Source organism: Schistocerca nitens, chromosome 2 (genome assembly GCF_023898315.1).
Source record: "Schistocerca nitens isolate TAMUIC-IGC-003100 chromosome 2, iqSchNite1.1, whole genome shotgun sequence".
Taxonomy (NCBI): Eukaryota; Metazoa; Arthropoda; class Insecta; order Orthoptera; family Acrididae; genus Schistocerca; species Schistocerca nitens.
This window is the reverse complement of record NC_064615.1, coordinates 1,170,390,833-1,170,406,267: the sequence shown is the minus strand read 5'-3', so window position 1 is coordinate 1,170,406,267 and position 15,435 is coordinate 1,170,390,833.

Sequence of the window (15,435 nt, the reverse complement as noted above, 5' to 3'; positions counted from 1 at the left end):
AATTGTCTAACAACTTTTAGCATTGAAGTTAAAATCATCTGAGTTATTAGGCCACGTCATATTGTTTTAGAGGAAATATGAAGCGGCCTAATAACCCAGAAGATTTCAACTTCAGTCACAACGGCCACAAAGCCTCCAAACTTATATAAAACTTTTAGTATTGTATTCGATAATGGCATAAAAGCCGAAAGATAAATAGTACAGGAGATAAATAAAGTAACACACAGTCAAGTGACGGTTTACTCTTTGAAAAAATATTGCATGACTGTATCTCAACACCGTCGAAGAATTCCTTCTCTTCGTCTACGAAATGTTTGCATTCAGTCCAGATTCTGTGCTAGATCGACTGCTTATCTTTTGCCAAATTTATTGTAGTAGTTCCTTACTTGTTTAAGGGACACCGAAGTCATCACTGAATTTTATAATTTCCCCATTCACCCAGAACTTCAGTCCTTATTTTCACTCTCATTTTTTTAATCTCTATAATTGCTTCTTGGCTGTACTGGTTGAACAGTAGACGTGCTAGGATTTACAAGCTTATTAATTACAGCAATTCTTTCTTGATAGTTTCTTCTTCACGTTCCTTCCAAATTCATGTGCATATTGCATTGAGTTGGAGAGGGCTTTTTGTTTATTTAACTCGATGAAATGCTGAACAGGAGCGCTACAGAGGAGAATGCATCGCAGGTTTCCAGTGTGCTGGATGGACGCAAGTCCGTATTCTACACCGCACGGATGGTCGTGGGAAACACAAGACAAAGCCTCTGGACAGACATGCTATGGGCAACCATCATGAGCGAAGACCAACGCACTGAATATCTAACTCACATAGACAAAGCTGTTAAGACAGATACCTTCACAAAACCTGTTGGTATCAGTGCATGCACTAATGAGGGGAACATTATTACCAGACCATTAATTACGTGTTGTCCGCTTTTGGGACGCAGTAAAGCAACTTTTCGATGTGGCATTGATTCGACGAGTTCTTAAGGGCCTTCCGGAGCTACGTGGCTTCAGGTGGCTACGCACAGGTCATGTGGTATCCGTGAACTGTCGGCGCGGAGGTGGCTCTTAACATCGTTTCAGACCTGACGTTGGGTTTTAATTAGGTGGAACTGATGAACAGGAGTTCACTGTCATGCTTCTCAAACGACTGTGGCACGATTCTGCTCTTGCGACACGGATGATTATCTTACTGGAAGATGCCATCCCTGTCTGGTAAGTCATCAAACTCGAAGGTGTGTAGGTGGGCATAGACCATAGCGCACAGACAATTGTTGCTTGGAGATTTAGATTATTATCACAGCTCCAAAGAAGACAAGGTGAAAGTCCTCCATGGCATAATTTTGTCCCCAACATCGCATTTCCAGTCACACAGAGCTATTAGTCCCACAAGTGATTCTCATAAATGTCAGCTGAAAAAGGAACTGATGTCGCAGCTTATTAAAATGTGCCATCTAACTCGAATTCCGATCTCGCCGTCGATGTGATCACTGTGTACGTAAGTCAATTGTAACGGTGATGACGGAACGAAACGCATTGTTAACTGAGAGGACTACAGCATTGTTTTTCTGTTACTGTTTCCGGAGCTGCCGGCTGCACAGGTGCTGGTGGACTTAATGCAGGATGCGGCACCCTGCCCTGCCACACAGACACGGCGGCGCTCGGTGGCTGCGGTAAACTCGCCCAAGTTTCGCAGTTTGCCAGGAAGGAAGGAAGGGAGCGCCCCGCTTCTGCTGCCGGCATAAGCAGCAAATGAGTTCGCCGGCAACTGAGCTAACAGCCGGCGTCGGCACACACCACACCACACAGCGCCATGCTTCCACGTGCCCGCTCCACCCTCATCCGGCACACCGCAGTTCCGCCAACTCTTCCAGGATGTCCACAATATACTCCAAAACTAGTCTCTGTCGAAACAGCTCTACCGAGGTTCCTGTACCCGGCCGCATCTTCTTCTGCCTTTGTCCCGCATCGGAACAGGGTCGGCAGGGTTATTAACGTATTTGCCCTGTTTAATTGAAGGGTTGGCTGGATGCTCTTCCTGTAACCAACTCCGTTACCCTCCTGGACGGAATATGTGTGCCCCCTGTCCGTCTGAGCGTATTGTTGTTCGTGTGAAAGTGAGCGAAAATTTTCTAAATGTTTGCGAATCGTGTAACTAAAACGGGGCATCGGTACCAGACCGGTATAAACCCACTGGAATGTCGAATATCCCCTAAAAACCACACCTAGTCTGGGCAGCACACCGACTAATATCGTTTACCGTGAGGAGTCGATCCGCTGTCGGCGCCCCCCCCCCCTCCCCCTCCGCTCCCGCCATCCCGGAAGCAGTACTTTAACGAGCACAGCTATCCAGGGCGACTCCCTGTACGCTGTCACTTGCCAGTTCCCTTATACGTCAGGGTTTTCAGATGCTGTAGCTGTATTGTGCTAGTGCTTGCTGATTCCGTAACCTGAGGAATGCAGTGGTCCGAGATCCACTTTGGAAAGCTCAGTCACCACTGGCCTCAACCTATTCTATCAACTATGAACCCTGTTACACAACGGAAATTATCACTACTCTGCATGCAGCACTTCAAACAATACCAGCTGCAACTATACACAACATCTCACCCCAATGTTGTGCATCCCTTCAAAACTATCCGGCAGCTCGCCAGTATCGGTCAAAAAGTTTTGAACATTAGCTGCTCACTAGAGTCCAGCAAGGCGTGTCCTTTTCGAATGGTATCTGGACCCACGGTCTAGAGGTAGCGTCTCTGAGTCACTCGAAACACCTTTCGTCCAGGCACTGCTTAAATTTTCAGTAAAACTCATCAGTAATGGTGGCCGAAGAGTTGCCGCATGAGAACTCACTCTCATTCTGCCAACGGTTTTGTCAAAGAGGGCGGAGAAGCGGACAGAAGTTCAGGGCACTACCTTGCCCTTAGGATGGGAAACTACTCCTAAAAATTAGAAGAATCAGCAATGATCAACAAAACAGAACAGATAGCAACGGAAACCTCTGCATTACAGGCACATGATGTGTAGCCAAACGACGTATGGCCCGTAATTGAAAAACTGTTCCCTTCATGGCAATGATTTTCGGGTTAGTCCGTAAGGGCACTGCCAAAGGGGACGTAACCATGACAAAAGGTCGAATATCCAACAAAAAGATAACATTCTAAGGGTCGAGGTGTGGACTGTCAGAAGTTTGAACTTGCTAGGGAAGCTAGAAAGTCTGCGAAGGGTAATACTGTGGCTCCGTCAAGATATAGTGGGCGTCAGTGAGGTTAGGTGAAAAGAATATAAGGTTTTCGGCTCCGTTATGAATGGGAAAGTAGGACAGAGAGTGAGGTACTGTGAACAGTTCAGTGATAGGGTTGTTCTCATCAGAATCGACACCAAACCAACACTGACAACAATAGTCCAGGTATAGATGCAGACGTCGCAAGCCGAAGATAAAGAGTTAGAGAAAGGTTAAGAGGGTATTATGATACTGAATGGATAATACGGCACGTAAAGGTAAAATCCTTCGTTTCTTGGTCTGTGTAATCTTGTACAGTTCTTAACTCCTCTTAGATATTTCATTTCTTCTACCTGGCTTCTATTTTCTAACTTTGTAGTAGTTGTTCAAGTTCAGATAGCAATGTGGGGGGGGGGGGTGTCCATTACCTTATAAAACTTGATTTCTCTGTCTTTTCTAATTTTATTTCCTAGTGTTCTATTGATTATTCCGCATATCATTTGATATTTCTGCAGTTTCATGTCAATTTCGAGTTCACTCTGGTAGCTTATAATATCACCAAGATAATTGAAGTGACTAACTTGTTCAATAGGTTTGCTTCCTATTATGATCTCAACTCTCTCAGCGGTTTTGTCCCATTAAAAGACTTTTTTTTTCGGATGGATATTTTCATATTATTCTTTGGAAATATGGTTTAGTCTGTATACGGATCTTCATACCTAAGTCTCGCTATCTTATCTTGTACTACTGCAAGGTAGTCTGTGAAAAGCCTCGTATTAAAAATATGTTATCACAATCTCAAGCCCGGATAAATTGGTTGTATCCATGTTTCACTTATATTGTCAATGCATATATCAAAGGTATGGGTAATTGTCGAACCCCTTGGTTTATCAGTATGTCTTCTGATATAGCGTGGTTAGATTTTATTCGTATTTATGGATTGTTATATAGGCTTTCTATTACCTACATTGTTTGATCTACACTGTCGAAGGCTTTTCTCTAAGCCTTTAAATGCAATGATTGTTTCCTTACTGATATCTCTTCGTTTCTATAATTTGTTTCATTGTGAAACCCTTGTCAGTACAGGATCTTGTTTTCCTGAAACGATTGTTTTCTTCAGATAACAAATTTTCAGTGATAATTTGTAGACGTTGATCTATTTTCTTGGCGTAAATCTCACACGCTTAGTCCGACAATGTCGTACCATAATAACGTTTGCATTCATTTCGTTTACCTTTAATACAAGATTGAAATGATATCTGCAGCTGTCCATGGTTTTGGGATTTGGCGCTCAGCCATTTCTGGGGGAGGGGAGGGAAGCGGCCTTCCTGTAAAGCTTGGTTTTCATTACACCAAAGCTGTTTATAATGAGAACTCCATTTATATTTTGGTGTTATATTTCGGTTTGTTGTCTTTTCCAGTTTCATTTAAATGCTTTGTCATCTTGTAAGCCATGGACTGTGTTCCACGGATATCATGTCTATTTTTACTCATTTGTATTCCAGACAATGGATTTTATTTTATTTGTTTTTTCTTTGTATTCTTGTTTCGCAGATTATGTTTTCGCCTTTAAATATATCTGATACGCTCGTTTCTTTTCCTCAGCTGCTTTTGGAATATCTTTATTCCTCAATATCCCTTCTTACTTATTTTCTTATTCTTTTCTCATAGTGATTCAATTGCGGCCTATCAGTACATATCTCTATACTTCCCCATTCACTTTGTGAACTATTACGTGTGTATGTCTGGTTTACGCAAATATTCATTCCGAACTTCAGTAATTCCCTGTAATCTAACTTTAACCTATCCATTTCCCTTTTTAAATGTTCTAACCTACCTACCCGATTAAGGGATCTGACATTCCACGCTCAGATACGTAGAACGCCAGTTTTCTTTCTCCTGATAACGACGTCCTGCTGAGTAGTCCCCGTCCGGAGATTCGAATGGGGGACTATTTTACCTCTGGAATATTTTACCCAAGAGGACGCCATCATCATTTAACTATACAGTAAAGCTGCATGCCCTCGGGAATAATTACGGCTGTAGTTTCCCCTTGCTTTCCCAGATCAGTCAATCATCCAGACTGTTGTCCCTGCAACTACTGACAAGGCTGCTGCCCCTCTTTAGGAACCACACGTTTGTCCGGCCTCTCGACAGATACCCCTCCGTTGTGGTTGCACCTACGGTACGGATGTCAGTGTCGCAGAGGCACGCAAGCCTCCCCTCCAACGACAAGGTTCATATCGCTTTCAAATTAATTACTTTTTGTAATCTGAGTTGTAACGTTCTATAAATACTTCCGCTGCTCTAATTCATCTTATAATGACTTTACATATGTTTCGGACTATTCTACGTAATTTTATAGATATTTTCATGTTATAATTCTCCAGTTATTTCAGGTCCTTTTTGATATTAGTAAACTAAATGAATTCATACAAGTGCAGCTGACAGATGAAGAGCGGTGTCTCAAAACGGCAATACTGGACACAGGAGTAGCACGACGTCGTCTTTGCAGACGATTCCTGGTTCTGCGTCCAACTTCACACCGACATCGGGGCTACGAGTAGAGCATTCGTAGCTAGGCTGCATTCGCCATCATGTGGGCGAAGCACATGGTACGATGGTAACAGATGCTGTTTGGAACGCAACACCAACACTTGTAGCTCGCATACCCGCTACTTTGGACAGCGGCCATTACATTTTTGACGTGCTATAGCCTCTAGCCTTAATCTACTTGTCCAATACAATTTCCGTTAACAAGACAATGCAAGACCACATGTTTCCTGTCCATTTAGCTTCGGTCAGTGGATTTTCGACTCTTTCCCTGGCGAAAACTTTCTCCATATCTCCCACACATTGAAAACATTTGGTCATAGACTCTGAGACACAGGTATGTCACCACTTGTCAGCAGCTACGATCATGACTGTGGCACAGAGATGGAGGAACACGGTATTTCGTAACAGTATCTGTCATGCGAATTCAGTTCGACCCAATTCAGGTTGGGTTAGGGACTTTTTCCGGCCACAGGTGGCAGTTCTGTTTATTTAATTTAGCTCCATGTATACCCTCAAACTACGCACAAATTTTGTTGTTTATTTTTCGCAATAATCATTATAGACACAATATTCTTCCTGGTTATGAAATTTTAATCGCTACCAGTGCAGTTTAGACTATTGCTTTGTGTCAGCGCTCTTCAAGCACCACTGAATCAACAGATATTGTAACACACAATACCTTATATGAATTTAACTTTCTATAATACACATTGTATTGTTATCAGACCAAGGAATTAATCTATTGCGTCCTCCAAGACCCGTAATATTTACCTTCAATGGGTCCAAATCATTTTCCTAGTGAAATGATATTCATTGAAAGCAAAAACGTCATAGTAAGTGATTGCACTCGTTTTGTCGAAATGTGTACGCAGCATCGGGGTCTTTATCGACAATTTGTTCTAGCATGACGTAGTGAGATATGAATTTCTGTAAAATGGAACTACCAGTTCATCAAATTTTCAGTAGGCGACCTCACTGAAAATACATATCAGTATTTCAGCAGCGCATAAATAGATTATCAGAAGTGACAAACTATTTTGTGGTAGAACGTACTGTTTTATTGTTTTCAATTTCTTTGTTTGACAATTATCTCTTAATAACTTACGAATTCTTTATTGAGATATGGTCAAGACAGCGAGGTTCTCAAGGTTTATTATGATTGCGAACCATGAATGTATTGTCTTTGTTAATTAAGACATAGGATACCATTCATAATACCTGTAACATTTCAAATTGAAAACCACGTCTGACAAAGCAGTGTTAGTAACATGTGTAGAATGGAAAATAATTGAGGCAACGAATATCATCCGCCTTAAAGTTCTCGTTACAACAAGGTGCTCATAACGAAAGTGCTGTTAGATCGTCTTAAAGGGACACAGTCGCGAGGCAACTCCCATAAGGAATCAATGCTAAAACGAGCAAACTTCAAGTACACTTTGTGAACTAACTAATGGAGATAAAGATCTGAAACTTTTACAGTGTACAGCTGAAACATCATTCTCAAATCAAATAAAAAATAGTTAATGTATTTTATATATTTCATGACTAATCATTTTTTTGTTTTATAAGACAAAAAATTAAAACTTTTCTAAACACCTTGGACTTGTAAATCTGTTCTTTTTATCGCTACTGGTCTATTTTTTTATCTAATTAATCATCGTTGTATTAACAAGAGATACTGTAAGTCTGATGTCTGTAGCAGTCATAGTTTTTGAGAAAAGTGTACCAGAAGGTCGAAAAATGTAGTTTTGAGAAAATGGTATTAAAGTTTTGCATGCAAGAAAGTAATGTACAATGTCATACAGACACACTTTTAAAACATTCCAGGGCTAATCTGTGGCTCAGATTCTTGATCTTTATCTTTTTTTCTTCTTTTCTTTGATCTTCTGGCTATCCTGGCCTCCTTGGTAGGATTTCCTGCAGAAATATCAGCATAATGGATACGGTCCATGTCAATCTTTTTCAGTCCCCTTTCAGTATTGATACCATTCTTTGTCCCCAAGAGTCGTAATACCTCAGTCTTCTTTGACACACCAGCATTGAAGCACATCACTTCATCATGAACACCAAATTTTAGTGTTTCTCTAACGAAAACAGTTTTTGGTAGCCTTGTCCAAATGACAGAATTCAAACTTTCATTTGGGTTTTGAGTTTTCCAAGGAGACACTTTTTCAAGAGCTCTTGTTGGCTAAGGTCTCTGAAAATGGGTTTTTACAGCTAGCAGGATTTTTCCTGGAATTGAATGTTTGTGCTTATAGCTGGAAGAAGTAGCTGGGTTGTTCAATTTGCACCAGCTGTCAGGTCCTCATCTGTTGAAATATTATGAAAGAATATAGCCCAGATGGCTCTCCTCGTTGCTTCTACATTGTTACAGTTACTTCTAATGGCCATACCATAATCAGTCTGGATCCTGTCTATTTCAGCCTTTGTAAGGCCCCCTTTACCACCTAGCTTTTTTTCCTTACGTATCTTTAGAAGTTATGATCCCATTCTTTTCTGTACATGTCCTATACCTTCCAGTTTATTAATTTTGACTCTAGGCCCATAAGGTTTATCTTCTACCACTTTTTGATAATCCTTACTCTCCCCGTCCCCAAGATAGTCTGTATAGAGGATACCTCTTGACTGCACAGATCTTGTAGGTGACTTGCCTACAACAAATAATTTCATAGCCGTCCGGTATAATGAGTTAACGAAAAAATATTTGTTCGTGAAAACTAACAACGAGAAGAAACTAAAAAAAGAACAGAGAAATAACAAAAACTAGGAGATTCTGTAGTCTTACGGCAAAGATAAAAAACAACACATGACCATAAAAAAACTCTCGCGCACTTTTGATATCACTTTGCACCAGACATGAAAAATATCATGAAAGTTAGCAACACCAGCCACTTCCATGCCTCCATTAGAACCATCATAGTCCTTTTTGCACAAATGTTGTATTGTGGGATTTTTGCTACAGATGTCACAAAACTTGGTAATAATTTCAATATCCAGAACCTTCCCAGTATCAAAATAAGTTGCTGACACAATGCCATTTATCGATGTATGCCCACGTTTCTGCCAACTGCCATCAAAACCAGCAGAAATTTGCCTTTGGTCATATTTCGTATGATTCAACTGAACTGCTACTTTGGCTGCTTTCAACATTGTAGATTCACTTACCTCAGCTACAACTGCACCAATAGTCTTGTTGTAAACATCAAACTTTCTTGGAGGTGGAGGAATGTTCATCACCGCACAAAGGACAGCGCCTGCACTTCGCCCTTTTCCAATAGATCTAAGTGCATACACTAATCTTATATTGTTTTCATACAATCTGCTTCTTGTTGCGTGGGATGACATTGTATTGGCAGTACAGCTACGTTCCAAACATGTCAAAACTAAATTACAAACAATTCCCTTGGTTTTCACCACATCTTCGTGCAAAGTAACGTTTCCACCACAGTTTTTACAATTTGTGTGTTTTTGGATAAGTTCACGTAATACCCTCATGGAGATCAGAATGTTTGTGTCAGTAACAACAGAAACACTGTTCACACCACATATTGCATTGTCACGCATTTGAGAGGCACTTGGAAAACAGGCAGCACCTAGAAGCTTCTTGCTTGAAGCACTGACTCTCGCACTGACTTCACTTTCAATATTATTTTCTGCCCTCGGTTCAAAACTAGCAGTTTCGCGGTTTATTTTTACATATTTATTTCCACGAAACTTAAGCTTATATAAAAACTTCCTTATTCTACCCATTGTATTATAACATTTCACAAAATTATTACATTTCTATCACCAAAACGTAAGCAACTAGGATGAAGAAACTGACAAACGATAGTCGACAATGCAGACAGGCTGGCAAACATCAGAATAACAATTCTCTCTTGCAACCCAAATAAAGAGTATTTATATCTGTGGAACATAAATGATTGTTGTACTATAGTCAATGCTGACTACTGCGCAAGACACAGCAAAATGGACGTGGCGCTAGTTACCATGCTTCACGAACAAATTAATAACTCCGAATCTAATAATCAGATCTGTATGAAACAAACGGCATTTTGTAGCCAAATAATTGGAACATAGATTAAGACTAAAAAAGTTTCTATTTTTTTGAGCCTGTTCGCAACTGTGTCCCCTTACAATTGTATCCAGTACCAAATTCTGCGTTGCACTCGACAGCGCAACATGTAGTTAATGCAACTTGTTAGTCTTCTTTAGGTCTAATTGTCACCGCAGACGTAACAGTCCCTATATAAACCCATGGATTTTCCTGGTTCAGTACCCTAAACAAGTTAACAAGCAGTAACTATGCTCAGTTTTTATCTTAATGCGACTGCTGCATGATACAAACGCAAACTGATTAAAGAGGTCCATCACAGTTTCTCAGAAAATGGCACCGTTGTTAGACGAGATTTTTCATTCCTCTCTAGGAGCTAAAGCCAAAGTCGAAACGCAAGAAAAATAATATTTTACTGTAATACCATCACTGTCACAATTGTTTGCCTGGGAGACTGTAACAGGTAATCACTAGTGGAACTGAGGGAATGGAGAAGTGTTGACTGTGGATTGCATTAGAAGAAGTCAGGTCTATGTCTTAACACAGTCTCCACATCTCTCCATATTAGGCATCAAATCGGTCGTTGCCTTCGTGATGTTGACGGTGATAGTTAATTTCGAAATTTAGGAATTTTTTGGATTTATCTTGATGCGAACACTCAGAAAGCCAGGAATTTTATGGAGAATTAATTTGATAAGTTGACTAAGAACATCTTAAGGATCAATTCTAATCTATCGTGAAGATCCTTGTTTAAGCTTTCGTTGTTTGAAGTACAGGACTTTGATTTCAGAACAATGGCGCACTCTCAAGTGGAGCAATCAGAGAGTCTGTATCAGTTTTTCAGTCTGTTTAAAGGCACTTTAGGATGAGCAGAAATGTCTAACCTTTCCCCTTCAGATTGATGAGAATTTTTCATCAAAACGAGAAATGGAAAATAGACAGAACATCAACAACTGAAGCAGAGCTGCAGGTCACCCACTCAGCAACACGTTGATGCATGCGCGTGACACATATACAATAAAGAGGGTTGTGGCCCCGTATTTAACATTTAACATCGTCAGCCGAACACCGATTGCGTATATCGTATAACTGTTGTTGATGTAACCTCTAGTCAAAAATACTCACAGCATCATTTACACCAGAAGAATTCCATCATCCTTTTAACATTCAGTTGCCTTCGTGATGTTGACGGTGATAGTTAATTTCGAAATCTTGGAATTTTTTGGATTTATCTTGATACGAACACTCAGAAAGCCAGGAATTTTATGGAGAATTAATTTGATAAGTTGACTAAGAACATCTTAAGGATCAATTCTAATCTATCGTGAAGGTCCTCGTTGTGACATTGAACAGTTCTTAATTTTTCAGGAGGGTAACTCCAAAAGCGTGTTTGAATGACATACTCTATTGAAAGAGAGCCAAACTATGTATAAATATTTCAGTTGTGATCACAGTTTCGGCGGGTGTCGATTGTTGGCAACCATTTGAAGGCTTGTTTTATCACATATCACTAAAGTAATGGTAGTATTGATATGAAATCGCTGATTTTTAATAACGACATTTATCAACAGATTTTTATTTCTGCAGTTACACTTCATATTGACGTTATCAAAAACTTTTTCTAACTATTTATTCACATGGGTAGATTCTCTGGATTATTTGGACATAAAAGCGGTATATTTTGGATTTTAGTTCACAGTTATAACTACGATGAAGAAATTAAGACAACTTTGGTACAATGATCCTTTCCGATATTTTACGTGGGCAACACAAGTTAGACAGTAACTTTGGCTGAAGGTTGATAAGGAAACGCAGTAGTCCTCGCAACCCCATTTCTTATGAGTTCGGTCATCGTTATGTTTTTTACACCTGGTACATATTACCAGGTTGTCTAGAAGGGGATGAGGTCACGGTCGAATTAAAGACCTTGCGATCCTCCCAACAGGTAATGCTGGGTGGCGCACCTCAACAAAAAACTGGTTAGCCTCGGCTGGTTAGCGTGCTCTGCTACGTGCTGAAGATGGTTTAGTGCATGCACATGGTTATTTCTTAGTCTCCCTGTAACCTTCCCACACTCTAATCAGCCATGCAAAATTAACCTTGATCACATGAGTCCAATCAAATCAGAAAACGTAATCCAAACGGTTCCCAAGTAAATAACTGGTCAGTGGCAAAGTGTACAACAATTTAGTTTTACAAATAACTGACTCAACTTTAAAGTTTAAATAATCGTTTGATAGTAGTGATAATCACTCACAACGAAAATTATGCCAAGTGTAAAGTTTGGAAGGTAGGAGACGAGGTTCTGGCAGAAGTAAAGCTGTGAGTACCGGGCGTGAGTCGTGCTTCGGTAGGTCAGTTGGTAGAGCACCTGCCCGCGAAAGGCAAAGGTCCCGAGTTCGAGTCTCGGTTGGGCACACAGTTTTAATCTGCCAGGAAGTTTCATTACGCCAAGTCTTTAGCAACCTACAGCAAATCAGTGATTTTTTTAAAAATTTTATTTACAAAACGGACGTCAATCCAATTGGAAAAATTCTGTTCATTAACTAGTTACATAACAGATTAATAATTATTACGTAACTAATGTGGACGAAGGTGCGTTATGGAAATAGCAGCAGAAAACTCAATAAGCTACGAGATAACAAAAATGTTAGCTGTTGTTTCAAATCGTCAAAGAAAAACCAATGTAAAAACAGGAAGATGACCAAATAATCGTTACTTAAATTGTTAAACGGCGAAATTTTTCTGTTACAGTGAAAACTGCGTTATCTCACAGTAACGTTTACCTATCCAGAGTAGTTTCGTTAACTTGCAAAATAAAACTTATAGAAATTCACTTTCAAATAATTTGAAAATGTATGCATTAAATAAAACAGTCAAGATTCAATCAAGTAACAATGCCAGAAAACGAACCATTAGGAAAAAGCGGAAACACTTTCACAAGGTAATTATGATAGTCAAAACGTAAAAAATTATAATTTTGTTTTAATCTTTGCCTTGCCAATGTTATTTCATTTTAAATTTACTTTGTATCTCTATTCAAAACTGTCAGTACATGTATTGCGTGTGATTTTTTAGCAGAACAAACTAATTAACTCATTGAGCCGTCATGATTTTTCAAAAAAAGCCAAACTGACGTAAATTTTTAAATAACTTATTTCTTTGACAGACTGCTGACAACAGGTAGTATTACATTAGAAAAGGTACAGGATCGTTCTCTGTGTAACTATGACTGAGGCTAACGACAGGATTGGGGAGCTAGACTTTTACAGATGTGAAATTATTATTTAAAATAAGAGTAATTGAAATTTGTTTCGTACGCCGCACTAAAGTTCTAAGCTATTCCGATGTGAACATTCTTATAGGATGTCACTAGCGTTGATGCGAAGGCTCTGGCGTCGGCGACAATTAGCTCCAGCTACTCCGAGAGCACTGGGCTCTCATAATTAATTCCACATGAGAATAGAAAGCAAGAAATATTCATGTACGTACTTGGCTCAATCACCGGGCATTGCAAAAAATGTTCAAATGTGTGTGAAATCATATGGGACTTAACTGCTAAGGTCATCAGTCCCTAGGCTTAAACAATAGCTAACCTAAGTTATCCGAAGGACAAACACACACACCCATGCCCGAGGGAGGACTCGAACCTCCGCCGGGACCAGCCGCACAGTCCATGACTGCAGCGCCTTAGACCGCTCGGCTGACCCCGCGCGGCTGTTCGGCGTACGGCTCTGGCGCATCGTACCGCAGCAGCAATTTGAGCTGCGGTTGGCGTCACAGTGATAAAACGAACTGTTACAAATCGCTTACACCAAGGACAGTTCCGAGCCAGACGCCCTGTAACGTACACTCCGCTGACCCCAAACCACCGCCATTTACGACTCCAGTGCGTCACCCACTGGAGGACAGGTGAAGGTCTTTTGTACTGTATGATGAAAAACGTGTCTCCCTTACTGCCGATGAGGGCCGTGTGTCGGTTAGAAGTGGGCCAATTCAGGGCCTGCAACAGACCTGTAAGAATGACAGGCACAATAGATCTACTTCTGGAGTTATTGTCTGCGGTGCGATTTTGCAAGACAGCTGGAGCACTCTCGTGGTTATACCACAAAAACACTGACTGCAAAGTTCGACAAGTTGTGCTGCGATTCACGAGCAGCATTCCAGGGGTATTTTGCAACAGGATAATAGTCGCGCAAATACCGCTGTTGTAGCCCAACAACCTCTACAAAGTGTCGAAATGTTGCCTTCTTCTGCTCAGTCATGACATCTGCCTCCAGTCGATCACATATGGACGATCATCGGACAACTCTAGCGTCGTTTGAAAACAGTATTAACCGTCGCTCTACTGAGCGACATAGTGCAAGAGGCATTGAACTCCAGCCCACGAACAGACCTCTGGCACCTATGCAACACAACGCTTGCACGTTTGCATGGTTGCATTCATCATTTTGGCTTTTCAACATGTTATTAATGCGCAAGCATTTCATATTTGCAATGGCTTGTATCGTGCTTACTTTAAACTGTGATCTTGCAGTTTTAATCACTTAAATATGTTATCTACACAAATGTATTACCGAAATTTCATTTCTCTACATTAATTATCTTTTGGCGTTGCTATTTCTTCCGTTAGTGTAATTAGGATAATCGCAGCAGCGGATCTGCATCTTGAAAAAGAGAAAACCGCTTCAGCTATATGACAATCCTTTTTAATGGCTTGATGATCTGTTTTGTGGCAGCACCACGAGATCTTAAGGTAGTCATCTACATCAAACCTCATAACTCTTTTGTTTGCCCTATAGTATTAGTACTCAGTCTTAAAATAAGCCTCTAACAGCGGATACTCACATATGCCAAGTCATAAGACGAGCAACATTGGGATTATATGGAAGATCTTACGTTCGTCGTCTATTGTACATGTCAGGATGATAGCAGGTGGGCATCCTGGGAGTTTTTCCTACATATAAAATGATAAATTGAAAAAAATGAAAAAAATTCAGGGAAAGAAACCAGTTTTATTCCCAAGACCTTCCACTAACAGATACAATGTTCATGAAAACTGGCTAGAACCGCGGAGTGAACCGCACACGGTAAGGAAACAGCATTTCGCCCTCAATAGGATGGACCGGTAGGATAAGGGAGCTGGCAGGCAAGAGAGCGACCCGCTTTTGCGGCCGCTACCTCGCCGACCCTCTCGCGTACCTCACGTGACGGCACCCGGTTGTCCCATTGACGGGCTTGTGGCAGAAGGACGGCGTCTCTCACTCAGCAGTACCGTTGTGGCGTCCCTAGCTCAGCGTAATAGTGTGGGAACGAACTGCAAGTACTGCGGAGTAGTTTATGTAACCTGCTCACACCACTTCCTGAAGCTAAGTTAAAATGGTGGAAGTAGAATACAATAAAATTTTTTGTCACCTTTACCCGTTACCATGTAAATTCCTTCCATGAGAGCCGGTCACAGGTCTGTTGTTGTTACAATGATTGACACTAATCAGTCTTAACGACCAATTTAAAACATGAAAAGTCTTTTTTGACGTACATGGAAGGCGGTCGGCATTTATTGTTTTTTTTTATTATTTAAAAGAGGGGTCTTAAGACTAAG